Source organism: Balaenoptera ricei, chromosome 12, assembly GCF_028023285.1.
Source record: "Balaenoptera ricei isolate mBalRic1 chromosome 12, mBalRic1.hap2, whole genome shotgun sequence".
Lineage (NCBI taxonomy): Eukaryota > Metazoa > Chordata > Mammalia > Artiodactyla > Balaenopteridae > Balaenoptera > Balaenoptera ricei.
In genome coordinates, this window is record NC_082650.1 from 26247080 (window position 1) to 26263027 (window position 15948).

The following is a 15948-nucleotide window of genomic DNA, read 5'->3' on the forward strand; positions in this document are numbered from 1 at the left end:
GCACCCAGTCTACCATGAGAAAACCCGAAATAAGATCAAGCAAAGCCAGAGCAGGAAGAATCCGAATAAACTTTGTTACCCATCCTACGGGAGACTCACAGAAGATTCACATTGCCTTTCTGGGGGAGAGCCTATTGGACACGCCCTGCAACTGGAAAGGACTTGAACACTAAGTTCTTTTGCTTGAGCCTGCTTTGCCTGGGGGGCTTTGGTGTGTGGGGAATATTGGAGTCTGTTAAGTACCTTTGTGTTCTGATGTAATTACTGTAATTACTTGGGGGTCAGAGACAAACTACTGAGGCTGTGTTGGGTGGTGACGAGTTTGGGGGGAGGTGATCTGGGATTTCCCCTTGAGTGAGTGGCATTGTCGATATGGATTGTTGGGTTGGGAGGAGTGGGAGATGGATTGAGAAATATTTATTCGCTCAGCTCCCTTTCCCATTGGCTACATATTGGTCCCATGGGACATGAATTCTGAATTTCTGGGTGGTGATTGCATGAACCCCGAGAAGTTCTCCTGGTGCTTGATTCCTTAGCATCAATAGGAAAGCCAGGGGAGGAGGTAAAGAGTATGTGGCACTGGCATGAGACAATTGCTATTGGGTAGTGGCTGCTTGAAGTTCAGTGCATACGTGGAGATGTGGAAACTATGCCCAAAGACCTCAGAGACAGGGGAGGCTGATGTGGCACCTCAGTGTTTTACACGTTGCACCACTCAGATTCAGTTGTGCTATGTGTCTAGCACCCAGAACTAAAATGTGGAGACTCCATTTTTGTGAGAACAAGATTTTCTCACTTATTCCTCAGGAGAGAAAGTGTAAGTTCAGTTGGTCTTGGTGTTCAGACCAAGAACACCAAGAACGTGGGTGTTCAGTACACTGCTATGCTCCTTTATCCACTAGCTTTCAAGGGGTCACATTCCTGAAATTTGGCTTTGTAGGTTTTAATAAATCATGTGAGTAGTTGTAAGATAAATAGCTCTTTTCTGTTTTATTGTTTCCAAGCATAAAATTCAATCATGTTTTCTAATAAAAACTTTCTTCTACTCACTCTCAAGGGTCAAGCTATCACATATGGCCCTAGCTTTGCTGCTATTTGTTTCCATAACCATAAATAGACAGGCAATAAACAGATAATAGTTGTCTATCAAAAAAAATTGTTTCATGCCATTTCAGTAAAAACTGTATAAAATTGTAATAATTCAGAAGTTACAATAATAGATAAGTAATATTTGTATAATGTTTTTTAATTTATAAAACACTTGTATAAATGCTTTTCCCGCTCTCTCATATCAACCTTGTGAAGAAGACAATATTTCTGCCCCCATTTTATTGACAAAACATGCTTTAAAAAGTTGAGATACTTCTTGCTCCTTACTTAGTGTTCTTTTACTGCATTTAAACATTTCAAGACTTTTTTTTGGTTTTTGAAAGTGGTTTTTTTTTTTTATATGTTAGGTTGAACATTTTCCTATAAAGATAACCATAAAATATTTACATTCAGACCTCAAAAGAAAAATGAAAATAGACAATATTTTAATTATAGTTTTTACAGTTGAAAAGAACCACTGAGTTTACCTGATAAAAATCTTTACTTCAGCAGCATCCCAAGAACTAGCCAAGGAGCTTTCACTTAATACTCCATTAATGGTAAATTCATTATTTTACTAGGTAGCCCATTCCCTCTTGTACCAACTATATATTATTGATGGAGCACAAACCATTTCTCTTTCACTTTGACCACTTGACTCTCATTTTGCCTTCCAAAGTTACACCATGTTAAATCAAATCTCTATACCATGTGTCCAATACTGTAATTTTTGTGTAGACGTAGTTTTGGAAAGAACACTGAACTAGGAATCAAGAGACTTGGGTTACTGTTGCATCTCTACTATGAACTAGCTTTTTATCCTCAACATCCCTGTATTTCTTTTTTTTTCTCTGACATCTAAAATTGCAGGGTGCTGGTAGTCAACTAAACTGAACCTCTATGCATCTCTTTTTTCTGTGGTTTTAGTTCTGCTAAGCAGTCTGGGAAAGGTTGAGGAGAGTTTTTTATGTGTCTTGACTGTGACCTTGTGGCATAGAAAGTTGTTGCTCACCAATATTTGTGTTTCTAAACACACTGAAAGACTATCTTTCCCAGCCCCTTATAGTTAATGGGGCTTTGCAACAGAATTCTGGCCAAGGAGATGTAGATGAAAAAGGAGAGGTACCACTTCCAGACCTGGCCTCCAAACCTCACGTGTTCTGTGCTCTCTCTCTGTCTCTCTCTGTATTTCTCTCTCTGTCTCTCTCTCTCTCTCTCTCACACACACACACACACACACGGTATGTTTCTGTTTTATATTAGCATGTATATAAACACTAGGGGAGAGAAATACAAATGAAACAACAGTGATATAAGATTTGGGGCCATAAATAAAAATTATTAAACAGACTGGCAATACAAAATGTTGGGAAAGTGTGTGGGCAAAAGGCTCTCTCATATACTGCTAGTGGGAATGTAATAGAAAAGGTATTTTAGGGGCCAATTTGTCAATATTCATTAAAATCAAAAGCGAATATACTTTTTCCAACATTTGCTCTTTCTTGATTCTACCACAGAGAAAACTCTCACTTGCCATAATAAGACATAGGAAGGCAAGTTTATTCACAGCAGTACTTTCTGTTTCAGAGAATTGGGAACTGTCTTTATGGCAGGCAATGGCAAAATGATTAAGTAAAATCTTATATTATTATACTACGTAGCAGTTTAAGAGAAGAGGTATATCTATGGCAAATCCCCAAGTCAAAACGCTAAGTGAAAAATAGGTAAGTTGCTGAATAATAGATAAAATGTTACATAGATAGATATAGATATAAATGTAGATATAGCTACATCTTCCTGTCCATATATATCTATGTACATAGATTGGCTATAATTGTACAGAAATATAGATTTGGAAGAATATTCACACTACTGAAAACAATGGTTAAATCTATAAAGGAGAACGGAATTAGGAAAGTTCATTAAGAGAACATTTTTTTTTTCTTTTTCATATTCTTTTCCATTATGGTTTATTAGAGGATATCGAATTTAGTTTCCTGTGCTATACAGTAGGACTTGTTAGTTATCTGTTTTATGTATAGTAGTTAGTATCTGCTAATCCCAAATGCCTAGTTTACCCCTCCCCCCCTTCTCCCTTTGGTAACCATAAGTTTGTTTTCTATGTCTGTGAGTCTCATAAATAAGTTCATTTGTGTCATGTTTTAGATTCCACATATAAGTGATATCATACGGTATTTGTCTTTCTCTTTCTGATTTAATTCACTTAGTATGATCTCTAGGTCCATCCCTGTTGTTGGAAATGGCATTATTTCATTCTTTTTTTATGGCTGAGTCGTATTCCATTGTATATATATATACCACATCTTCTTTATCCATTCATCTATTGATGGACATTTAGGTTGCTTCCATGTCTTGGCTATTGTAAATAGTGCTGCTATGAACATTGGGTGCAGGTATCTCTTCAAATTATAGTTTTCTCCTGATACATGTCTAGGAGTGGGATTGCTGGATCATATGGCAGCTCTATCTTTAGTTTTTTAAGTAAACTCCATACTGTTTTCCATAGTGGCTGCACCAATTTACATTCCCACAAACAGTGCAGGAGGGTTCCCATTAAGAGAATATTTTTTATATTTATATATTTTTTATAATTTTGCATTGATATTTTTAAAATGATTGATACAGTCACACGTTTTATAAGGATTCATACTTATATAACACTTGTGAGCTTAAATATTTTTTATAATTTTGTATTGATATTTTAAAAATGATTGATATATTCAGACTCTTTATAATGATTCATACTCATATAATACTTGTGAGCTTAAAATTATAATGAGAAATACCAGGTGATTTCTCCTCATTTGTTTGAGAACGGAGAGGAGTGACTACTTGTGCTGTCCCTTGGTAATCCTAGTACATCCTGGTTCTACTGTTGTCAGGTCACCTTGGTTGACCTGGGCATGTCACACTGGTTTTCTTGAGTGCCAGCCTCACATGACACTGTCCCCACAAGCTTAAGCTGAGTGGCAGGAAGCCAGCTTGGTCCCACTCCATACTTCTCAGGAAAGACTAACTTTTGTGGTAAAAATAAACAAGGTGCAGAGTACCTCCAGCACACATTCTGGTTTATCTTGTAAAATCTCTGGGCGTCCGTTCATGCAAGTCTGGAAACGTCAGTCCTCCCAACAGAATTGACACCTGTTACTGAATAATGCCAGGTCTCAGCCACTCCCCCTCAGCCCTCTCATTTGGATCAGCTTTACCTGTTTGTCCACCACATTTTCAGCCTCACTGGCTGCATGAGAATAGGGATGCGTGACTGGGATAATTGGGCCAAGGCTCTAATCCAAATTTTCTTAAATTCAACTACAGACTCACCCTCAGAAATGATAGTAACAGGGCTGCCTTGTGAATGGCCAGTTCAAAGCTGTGGTTTTTAATGGCAGAGTTTTGATAATACAGAAACATGTCGAAACATTCTTGGGACTACAGACCCATCAATTTTTTTCACAGAGTTAATCTTATAAAAACCATATTAATCCTTGAATAATGATGTTTTGTCACTTTCAATGAAAACAATATCAGGTCCCCAGAGTTTTCTAAACAATTATTTTTTGTGGATGATGTCCAAGTGTATTATTGTTCAATGAACTCATCTGTATGTAGTTGTCAAAATAATATAATGGCTACCTTCTCTGATTCTTTTTTTTTATTAAAGGTATCCTTTACAAATGGATAATTCATATTAATGGCTTGGTTTTTTAAAAATTTTATTGGAGTATAGTTGATTTATAGTTAGTTTCAGGTGTATAGCAAAGTAAATCAGTTATACATATTTAATGGCTTGTTAATGACTTGGATTCCTCAGGCAGTTTCTCTAATTATTATTTAAGCACTTAGGCACTGGTCAGTCTGGGACCATATACAAATAATAATATTCAAAACTTCTAGCGGAGGCGGGGCAATGAATTCTTGCTTATAATGTAACCAATGGCTCAGTACATCAGCATCCAACATTATTCTTCCTGGATCATAGTCTACTCTGCACTTAGCAAAAGAATCTCTCATCCCTTGTGTGGTAATTGAGTCAATGAGAGGGTTTGCAAATCCACTGCATGCTACTTGCCACTCCACCAGCTGGCGTCCACCACAGTCATTGCTAGTTGATCCTAGTGTTCTTTCCAACTGAGCCCAGATATGTCTTCAGAATCCTTCCCAAAAGATGCTCTGACACAGCCCCCAACCAGCAGAGCTGGCTCACGAGATTCATTTTGTAATAGGTTTATCCTATTATGTTATGGGCTGAATTGTCTCCCTGAAAAATTCATATGTTGAAGTCCTAACCCCCAGTCCCTCAGAATGTAACTGTATTTGAAGAGGGGGTCTTTAATGAGGCAATTAAGCTAAAACAAGTTCATTGGGGAGGCCTTAATCCAATGATTGGTGTCCTTATAAGAGGGAATTTAGACACAGACATGTACAGAGGGAAGATGATGGGAAGCCACAGAGATAAGACAGACATCTACCAGCCAAGGGGAGAGACTTGGACACAGCTTTCCCTATGGCCTCAGAAGAAACCAACTATTGTCCACACCTTGATCTCAGACTTCTGGCCTCCAGAACTGTGAGAAAATAGATTTCTGTTGTTTAAGCCACCTAGTCTGTGGTACTTTGTTACTGAAGCCCTAGCAAATGAATACAAGTCTCATAAAAAAGGACAAAATAGAAGTAAAATGGTGGAAGTGATTAAGAAACTTCTTGACTTCTATAATAATAGAAAGGAATCCTTTGCAATTTTTTTAAATATTCACACTCAAGTTAACATTATCCCTCTGGGTTGGACTATAAGATATGGATACCCCACTGTTATCTGGCTTGTGGTAGTTAGTTCCAATACCATAAAGTCTCTGTAAAAAGGAACAAGGTTTTATGTACATTATAAAATTCTAGAACAGACTTGGAATTCAGAAGTTGAATTTGTAACATGATGAGTCTAAAAATATGAAATGGCTCTATGGTAAATGGAATAATGGTTCCCAAAGATGACCATGTCCTCATTGCCAGAACCTGTGACTATATATTATATTACATGGCAAATGAGAATGAAGGTTGTAGTTGGAATTTTGGTTGCTAATTGAGTGACCTTATAATGGGGGAGATTATTGGGGATTATCTGGGTGGGTCCAACATAATCACAAGGTCCTTAAAAGTGGAAAAGGGAGGCAGAAGAGGAAGTCAGAGTGACACAATATGAAAAAACTGGACTCACCATTGCTGGCCTTGAAAATGGAGGGAGGGGGTCCACGAGCCCAGGTATACAGGCGGCCTCTAGAAGCTAGAAAACACAAGGAAATGGATTCTCTCTCAGACCTTACAGATAGGAGTGTAGCCCTGCCAACACCTTAATTTTAGCCCAGTGAGACCCATGTCAGACATCTAACTTACAAAACTGTAGGATAATACAGTTGCATTGCTTTTAAGCTACTAAATTGGAGGTAATTTGTTATGGCAGCAATGGGAGACTAATAAAAGCTCCAATAACTGATTAAATATACCTGCAATGCTAAGTTTAGAAAGATGTTGCTGAAAACGATTTGCTCCTAAAATAGTGGCAGCTCTTGTTTTATTTCTGAAGTAGGAGCATCATGGACTATCTGCTCCTTATCTTTATCTTCAACTTTGCTCTCTAACCTTTCCCCCAGTCCTCTACTTTTCATTCCTCCACATCAAGATCACCAGCAGAAGCATCTGATTTCCTTATGTATTTTAACGCATTACCTTTATCCAGTCACCCACACTTAAAACTCTGAGGACGCCTTCAACTCCTGCCCCTCCTTCCCCACCCTCCATCTCATTAGATTTCACATCCTGTCTATCTGTCATCTTGTTTTTCTCACTTACTCCTTCCTTTAATTATACTAGCCCAATTCTGCACTCGACCCTTGATTCCTCTTGCCTTTCTAAGTTTTCTAACTGACCTCATGACCCTCAGTGCCTACACATACCAATCTTCCACCCCCACTTTTGCCAGGATAACCTCCCCATGCGGATCTAAAAATCGGCTTCCCTCAAGGTTGTTTTTCAAAGCCATCTACAGGGAGGCCCCAGCCCCTCTCTCTAGCATCACCTGCACCACCACTCATTAATCCACCTACGCCTGCCTTAGGTGCCAGGTCAGGGGTTCTCAACTGTGATGCACAGGAGAGTCACATGAGTAGCTTTCAAAAACACTGATTCCCTGGCCAATTAATCAGAATCTCTAAGCCTGGGGTGTAGGAAATGGATACCTTTTAAATTTCCACAGGTGAGAATAATATCCAGCTCAGACTGAGCTGCCCTGGTCTAGCGAGGTGGTCCTCAAACATGAGTGTGCATCAGAATCACCCAGAGAGCCGGATAGAACACAGGGTGCTGAGTCCCATCCCAGGGTTTATGATTCAATAGGACTGGAGTGAGACCTGATAATTTTTTTTTTCTTTGAGATATAATTCATATATTATAATAGTCACCCTTTAAAAGTACACAATTCAGTGGTTTTTAGTATATTCACAAGGTTGTGCAACCTTTAATACTATCTAATTCCAGAACATTTTCATTACCTTAAAAGAAACCCATTATCAGCCACTCATTATTCCCCCCTTTTCCCCAGTCTCTGGAAACCACCAACCTACTTTCTGTCTCTGTAAATTTGCCTATTCTGGACATTTCATATAAATGGAATCATATAATATGTGGTCCTTTGTGACTGGCTTCTTTCACTTAACACAAGGTTTTCAAGGTTCATCCATGTTGTAACATGGACCAGTATTTCAGTTCTTTTTATGGCTGAATAACATTTCACTGTATGGATATAGCACATTTTATTTATCCATTAGTCAACTGATAGAAATTTAGGTTGTTTCCACTTTTTGCCTATTATGAATAATGCTGCTTTAAACATTCCTATATACATTTTTGTGTTTTCAATGATCTTGGAATATAGATCTAGGTGTGGAATTGCTGGGTCATATGGTGACTCTATATTAAGACCTGAGAATCTGTATTTCTAACAAGTTCCCAAGTGATGCTGAAGTTGATGGTCCAGGAACCACATTCCAAAAACCACTGCTCTATACAAACTGGACTACTAAGTCTTTCCTCAAATACCCTGCATCTTTGACATCTGTATCTTGTTGGTCACTTGGTCTGATGTTCTTTCCTTCTTATCTTTACCTTGTGAAATCCTACTCATTTTTTAGGCCTAGCCCGAGGCTGTGTCCACCATAAAGCCTATGAAACCATTATCTGTGTGTGTGTTTTTCTTCCTCTGACTGATTGTAAACTCCTTATGGCCATTGAGTTCATTTGAATCATCTTGATACGGAAGCCCTGAAGCTAAGCCTAATGCTCATATGTTGCTGTTCAGTTGAACAGAATTACAAGTCTTCTGATGTGGTAGTCTAAAGACAGGACACTAAAAGGTGTGACTTTACATTTTTCCCTTTCTCTAACACCTGATATCTGATAAATTTCAATAATTTAGTACTCCTGAAGGCCTTTGACAAGTTCCTCTCCAGCTGGTCTCATGATCAGGAACCAGAAGATTAAATTATAAAGATCCTTACAACTTAAAATTCATTTTTATGAAGGCTTCTTGGACATTAATATAATTGTAATCCTAAAAGTCAGGGTCTCTATGGAATGCTAGGAAATGACCAGGGAAGCAAAATTTGCCTATCGATAGATTACTTCAGATGTAGAATAGCACATCTATTTGTACACCTTTTCATGTAACTTTCATTGGTATTCAGTGGAATATTGCATTTCCCAAGTTTTCAGCAATGCTGGGAAATAGCTAAGACACCAAACAAGCCCTCTATTGGCAAACTTATATTTAAGGGTTAATCATACTTCAGAAGGCTGTGATGGGGGCTCAATAAGAAAGTGAATATAAAGGAGCTGGCCCCCCTTCAGTTCCCAATATACGGATTTGCTATTAGTAGTAGCAGTAGTTCCCATCTCCTCGACTCTTAGTGCCAGCAGATTTTGCTTATAATTTACTATGAAAACAGAACCATGAATGAGAACTCTGTCTTGTCCTGTTCCACATCTACAAATGTGTCTGCACCTGCCCCCAATCCTTTCAACTTTCTCTTCCAGAAGGTGAACTATGCCCTCCTATGCCCCAGAGTCCCACCCCTTCTCCTTACTCAGGAACTAGACTCCATTTATCATCCATTCCTGTCCCTCCTAGCAGGGGAGCCAAGCTTGGCATTAAGCATACCCTTCCCTTCCCCCATATAGAACCTAAGGAGAATCTCACCCAAGTCTGAGTTCTTTTTAAGTATCTCATCTCAAAATTTCTCTAGTGTAACTAAGGGATTATAACATTGTGTCTTATTGAATCCAAGCAGAGAGGATTCTGGAAACTTATGAAAGAGTTAACAATGTATTTTATTCCCCTCTGTAAGTCTATCCTTTGAGAGTTAATGTTTGTTTTGGGAGACATGTGAATAGGTGCCAACAGATGTGGGGAACCCCAGAGGGGATCTGACTTGGAAGGCCCACACCCAATCCTGGCCACACCTGCTTTTCTTCTTCCTAAACCACATTTTTGAGCACAGCTTTCAGTTTCCTCCTACACAATATAATCCCCACTTCATTTCTCCAGTCCTTTAGAAGAGAATGACATATACACCCCTATAGTCAGATGTGGAACAGCTGGGAAGACCTAAGAGGTAGGGTATAAGTTGGAAGAGGGGTGGTTCTCTTCTAGTCTTGAAGGAAGAGGAGCCTGGGCAGAAAAGGCTGCATCCAGCCTCACGCGGGCGCTCTCAATGGACTTGGGAGAATTGGGAGGAGCCCAGAACACAGAGGAGCAGATCTGTGTGGATACTCAGCTGGAACCCAAGAGAGTTAAACTTTCCCACCTTATGTTAAAAAGGGTAAAGACCAATGGGTGGCCTCCATAATGGGCTCCATTAATTCCTGACTCTACATCCCCTCACATCTTCTTCTTGGGGGCGTTCCTCTGCCTCTCTCTTCTCTACATCCCCTCACATCTTCTTCTTGGGGGCGTTCCTCTGCCTCTCTCTTCTCTACATCCCCTCACATCTTCTTCTTGGGGGCGTTCCTCTGCCTCTCTCTTCTCCACATCCCCTCACATCTTCTTCTTGGGGGCGTTCCTCTGCCTCTCTCTTCTCTACATCCCCTCACATCTTCTTCTTGGGGGCGTTCCTCTGCCTCTCTCTTCTCCACATCCCCTCACATCTTCTTCTTGGGGGCGTTCCTCTGCCTCTCTCTTCTCTACATCCCCTCACATCTTCTTCTTGGGGGCGTTCCTCTGCCTCTCTCTTCTCTACATCCCCTCACATCTTCTTCTTGGGGGCGTTCCTCTGCCTCTCTCTTCCTTGTTAGAGTCTAGCTTACCGAATGCATAATTCATGCTTACTGTTTGATCCTCAGCTCATTAGTCTCTTCGCGGTTTTCTCACTAAGCCCTCTCATCTAGGTCACCAGGAACTTCTATATTACAAATATAATGGGCATCTTTCAGTCCATATCTTTCTCAACTTGTCTGTGGCATTTGCACTGTTGATTATGTCCTCCTGCTTGAAATGATCTACCACTCTTTAGCATCCGTGACATATTCATCTCCTGGTTCTCCTACTAATGGATCACTCATATGTGGCCCCCTTCCTGGAAACCTCATTCTCTGCCTCCCCTTAAGTATTGCCCAGAGTTCTGTTCTCAGCCTTCTTTTCATTGTAAAAGCCATAGATCCAACTCTATGCTTAAGTTGTGATCTCTTTCCACGGCTGCATATTAGATACCCAGACCTGGATGTCCTTAAACTCAATGTTCATTATTCTAGAACTCCTTATTTTAGAGAACAACACTGTCATTCTCTCAATGACCCAGGCAGAGACCTGAAACGTAATTTAAAATATCTCTTCTGCCTTTTCCTTATACTTTCCTTCATCCATACCCCATATTCAATCATATCCATCTATCCTCTATATCTCTCAAATTTATGATCTATCACCACCATGAGGCCCATACAGAATAATCATTAAGGACAAGTATCGAATCACATATCTTCTTGTCCCTAGCGCATAGAATACTGGCACAAGTTTAATATATTGTGTAGAATATATGAAAGATTTAACAAGTGGATACACAATTCAATAAATAAGTAAATGGATCAATCGCAATTCAAATTTAACCCTTCTGATTTTAAGAAATGCAGACTTCCATAACATAAGTCTAAGTATAAAGGAAGATGGGGCAGTAGGGTGGGTTTATTATTATAAGGAAACACATGGAACCTAGGGAGATGAACCAAAGTAAAAAAATAAGAAACACCATATCAGCCAGCATCTGGTAAGGCAGCAACGTTTAAGAGCCTCGACAGCTGGAGTGTCTGAACCTTCGCTCTGACTCTCTTCCATGCTATTTTCTGAGGGTTTGCTCTGTTCACCTCTCACTACAACTCATCTTTCCCCTCTACTCTGCATACCTTTTCCCTGCATCATTGACTCTGCCTGCTCATAGTTTCTGCTATCTCATGACTGGTTGGCCATGGTTCATCATGACCGCAACCTTCCCTCCTGGCTTTCTCTATGTGTCCCATCAACTTTAGCTCCTGCTGCCAATTGCCTGCTACTCTCTGTCCTTCCCAATTCACGTCCCCAAGCGAAGAGCCTGATGGGCCTGGCTTAATTTCAAAATGCCAGCCCACTGACGAACTGCCCTTGAGTAGGTGCCCAAGCTAGTCCACCATAGTCCAATTACTACCATCCATTGGTAGGTTAAGAGTCTCATGGTATGAACCGTGGCTGCCCTGTGTTGCATTTGGCAAAAGCTGTGGTCAGAGCAAAAACTCTAAGGCATCAACACAGACGTGTGATCACATTGTTCTTCCTGGGGATATTAAAAAACTATAAGAATTCTTATCCCCAAAGAGAATGGAGGCTCACCCAGTACTGTGGAAAAGCTGGAACTCCAGAAGTTAGCAAAGTCCAAAATCACTGAGGTGTATTGAGAGTGCAGATGACAGGAAGAGATTCCAGAGATTCAAGAAATCTTGAAGGGGACCATAGGAGGCGATTGGGAAGGAATCAAGGTCCAGAGAATTTCTAAGGATACTGTTTTCCACCTCTGGCTTGCCATGTACAAAGACTCAGAAACTGAATGAACTGTAAATACCAACAAACTGATTTTTCTGCTTCTAGTCTGGTTCCTCCAGCTGACATTTTTATGTTCTAGGTAATGTATTTTCCCCCTGATTATAAAAATGTTTATTTAGAAAATTTGGAAAATAAATATTATAAAAGAAGAAAATAAAAATCTGTGATATTTTTACTGCCTAGCAAGAACTGTAATTACTATTTTATAATTTCTTTTGCTAGTCTTTTTCTCCATGTTTTTTCCTGAAAAATTGTGATTTTCATGGTACATAGTTATATATTGTGCATTTTCCTTTATTTATAATGTCACTAGTAAATAATACATTCCCTAAAAATATGGTTGCAAAGATACTGTCATAGGGTGGTATAATTTATTCTACCATGTCCTACTGGTGACGTTTAGACTTTTTCTGATTTTTCCCCATTATAAATTAAGGAGTTGAATAAAAAATTCCTAGAAGTAATATCCTGTATTAAAGGGCAGTATTATCTTATAAAAACACAAATTTGATCATGTACCTTCTCAGCCTAACATTCTTCAAAAGTCAACCTTTGTCTTTAGGATAAATTTTTAATTCCAGCAGTTACCATGAGAGATGCCGCATGATCTGGCATTTTCTTGCCTCTCCAGCTTCACCTCCTCCAAGTCCTCAGATGTACCCTTGCTGTCCTGTCATCCTCTGCTACTTGTGGTTTGACGAAATGTGCCATGCTCTTGTGTGCCTGTAGGTATCAGCTCATACTGTTCTGCTTAGAACCCGTTTCTCCTCATTCTTCCCCCATTAATAATTTGTCCCAGCCTCTAAGACTGAGCTCCATTGTTACGGATTCTAGGAAGCATCCCCATCTTCCAGTGTGGGTGTGAACCTGTACAAATTTGCAGTTCAGATTGCAGTCAGCTGCTAGTCAGAGAAAACATGACTTATGAGCATATATACAGATAAAGGAAGCTTCTGTTATTTGTTTAATACTAGAGGCTAGAGCTAGTCTATCTATGATTCTCTTGGATTTTACTTCATGGTTACAAAATGATTGTAGCAGCTTCTGGCAGCTGCCTTGGGCTCCAGATAGAAATAAGACAGGCTGTACCAGTCATATATATATATATATATATATATATATATATATATATATACACATATATATATGTATATATATATATTATGTGTATACATATATATATGTGTGTGTGTGTGTATATATATATATTTTTTTTTTTTTTTTTTTAACAGAAAAAGCAAAAGCCTTTTTGGAAGCTCCCAGTTGATTTTGGCTTATATCTCTCATGGGTAGAACTGTCTCATTACCACTCATAGCTTCAGGGAGGCCGGGGAAAAGAGTGTCTAGTTTTCTGGTCACTATACTGGATGCAGCAAGGGGTTTGGAAAAGCTTGCTGGATTAGCCCATAATCAGTGTCTGCACCCATCCCCCTTCTCTGCGCTCCTCCCTGATGCCGCTGTCTGACTCCTTTCCTTCCCCCTCCAGACTCTAAGCCTCTTGAAGTTAAGCGTGTTTTTCAACCTTGTTTCCTGAGGGCCAAGCATGTGCCTTGAACACATTACTTAGTACATGTTTTTGAATAAATGAACTACTTTTAGAGACAATCTCCCCCCACAACACACACACGCCAGGGAGGAACTTGGAATGGGACAGCAGAAGGAGAAGCTTCCCCAAAACACACTATCCAAAAATGGCAACATCATTCTAAAAGGAATGTACTGACCTGACAGCCGTAGAGCAGATGATGGAACTGTGAGGGCAGGAGTGCCTGAGAGATAGCTACCTGGATGGGGGTCGGTGGTGCTCAAACATGGCCGCACATCAGAATCACCTGGGGTTGATTTTCAACGTCCCTCCTGCTCAGGCTTCACCCCTGACCATTGAAAAACAGAATCTCCAATGAGGCCCTGTCACCTCACTGGGGCGCTGGGGCTGGCTCATCCTGCCTGTGTTTCTCTGTCCCCAGCTCTGTTCAGGGACATCAGCTTGGTGGCTTAAAATCGGCCACCGCGTGGTATTTCTACCATAGCAATTGGCAAATACTACAAATCACAGATCTGCCCTCCTCGCCCTCCCCTAAGAGCTGGTTCACCAGCACCGTGTTGGTAGTTTAAAAAACTTCCCAGGTGTTTCCAATGGGCAGCCATGCTTAAGACCGACTGGTCAAAAGCAAGCTCTTCTTGTGGCCTGTAGCTTCCTACCAAATGGTGTCTTGGGGCCCCTCCTCTGGCCCTAGGCCTGCCTTAGGTTAGACTCCTTACGTGGTGCAGCCTGGCTTTGCCTCCGGGGGACCCGAGTGAAGTACAGAAGAGAGAGGAGAATCGTGGTTGCATTTTTAGTTGTTACTGAGTTTCTTTGCATACTCCTTGATTTCTTTTAAATCTAGCCAAATCTCTTTCAGGCTACCTTTAGGGCTGGGTCTACAGAGGCATGTTGATTCCTTAAAGGAGGTGGGGAACCTCTGAATAATGTTGTGCAATCAGGAACTTTAATTACCGCCTCCTGAGGTTGTTAAGTCCTCTCTTGGAGGCATAATTGCCGTGTGATTTGCAAGATCTGACTACCCTGGCTGAATCTGATTTGAGTAAAGTGAGTCCCACCCAATCCTAGGGTAGTCTCACTATAGCTGCCACACATCACAATGACTTTTAAAAAATTTTTTAACATCTTTATTGGACTTTAATTGCTTTACAATGGTGTGTTAGTTTCTGCTTTATAACAAAGTGGATCAGCCATACATCAGGATACATATATCCCCATATCTCCTTCCTCTTGCGTCTCCCTCCCACCCTCCCTATCCCACACACTGACTTTTAAAATTTTATATGTATATATAGTATGTATGGTATGTACATACCTCAGTTTATAGATAGGACACTAGACATAGGGAGAGGTTTGTAGCTTTCCTAATATTATACAGTAAGTAAATGGCTGAACTGGATTTAAACCCCAGTGGTCTATCTCCAGGATCTGTGCTTCTAAGCACACTACCTCCTATCCCAGTAGAAGTATTAACACAACACAGACTGACTTTCCTGCACCATAAAGACACACCACAAAATACCCAATCCATTCCTCTCCCACAGGACCCCTTAGTCATCTTTTGCAGCGTTAACTCGAATGAAACTACCACCACTCTGTGATGTACAGGTCTGGCTGGAAAGATTTTGATTCAGCAAACTTGCAAGGTGTCATGGGTACCTGGAGATCCCAGTGACAGAGAGGACCCTTGCAGAGCTGGGAGCCACTTGCTTCAAAAAGTGATGCAGGGACTGTAGAGAAACTCAGAGCTAGTAGGCATCATTGGTCTCGGTCCAAGGAAGCATAAAGATGCTGGAGGGCGGTTCTCAACCGCGACCGAGGTGGGAGTCCTATGGGGATTTCTTCCTGGGACCGGGGCAGCTGAACAGTCCTGCTAAGCGTACACACCTTGGGGCTCTCTGGGGAGATGGGCTGCGAGGAAGACTGTTTCAAATGCTCTAACTTGATTTCTCTCAAAACGTTGTTGCTCAAACATCACCCTGAATAACTTAACAAGAAATTCCTCTTAACATGTTTTTCTTATCTGAAAACTTTCTTGTGATAAGGGAGAATGGAAAATTATAAATTTAAGAATTAAAATATACTGTTCAGGAAAAAAAAATTAAGTAGAGACTTCTGAAGAAGGTTTCCGTGACAACAAATAGGATAGAGCTAGACACTGACTGAATTATAGAAGTGAGGGAAA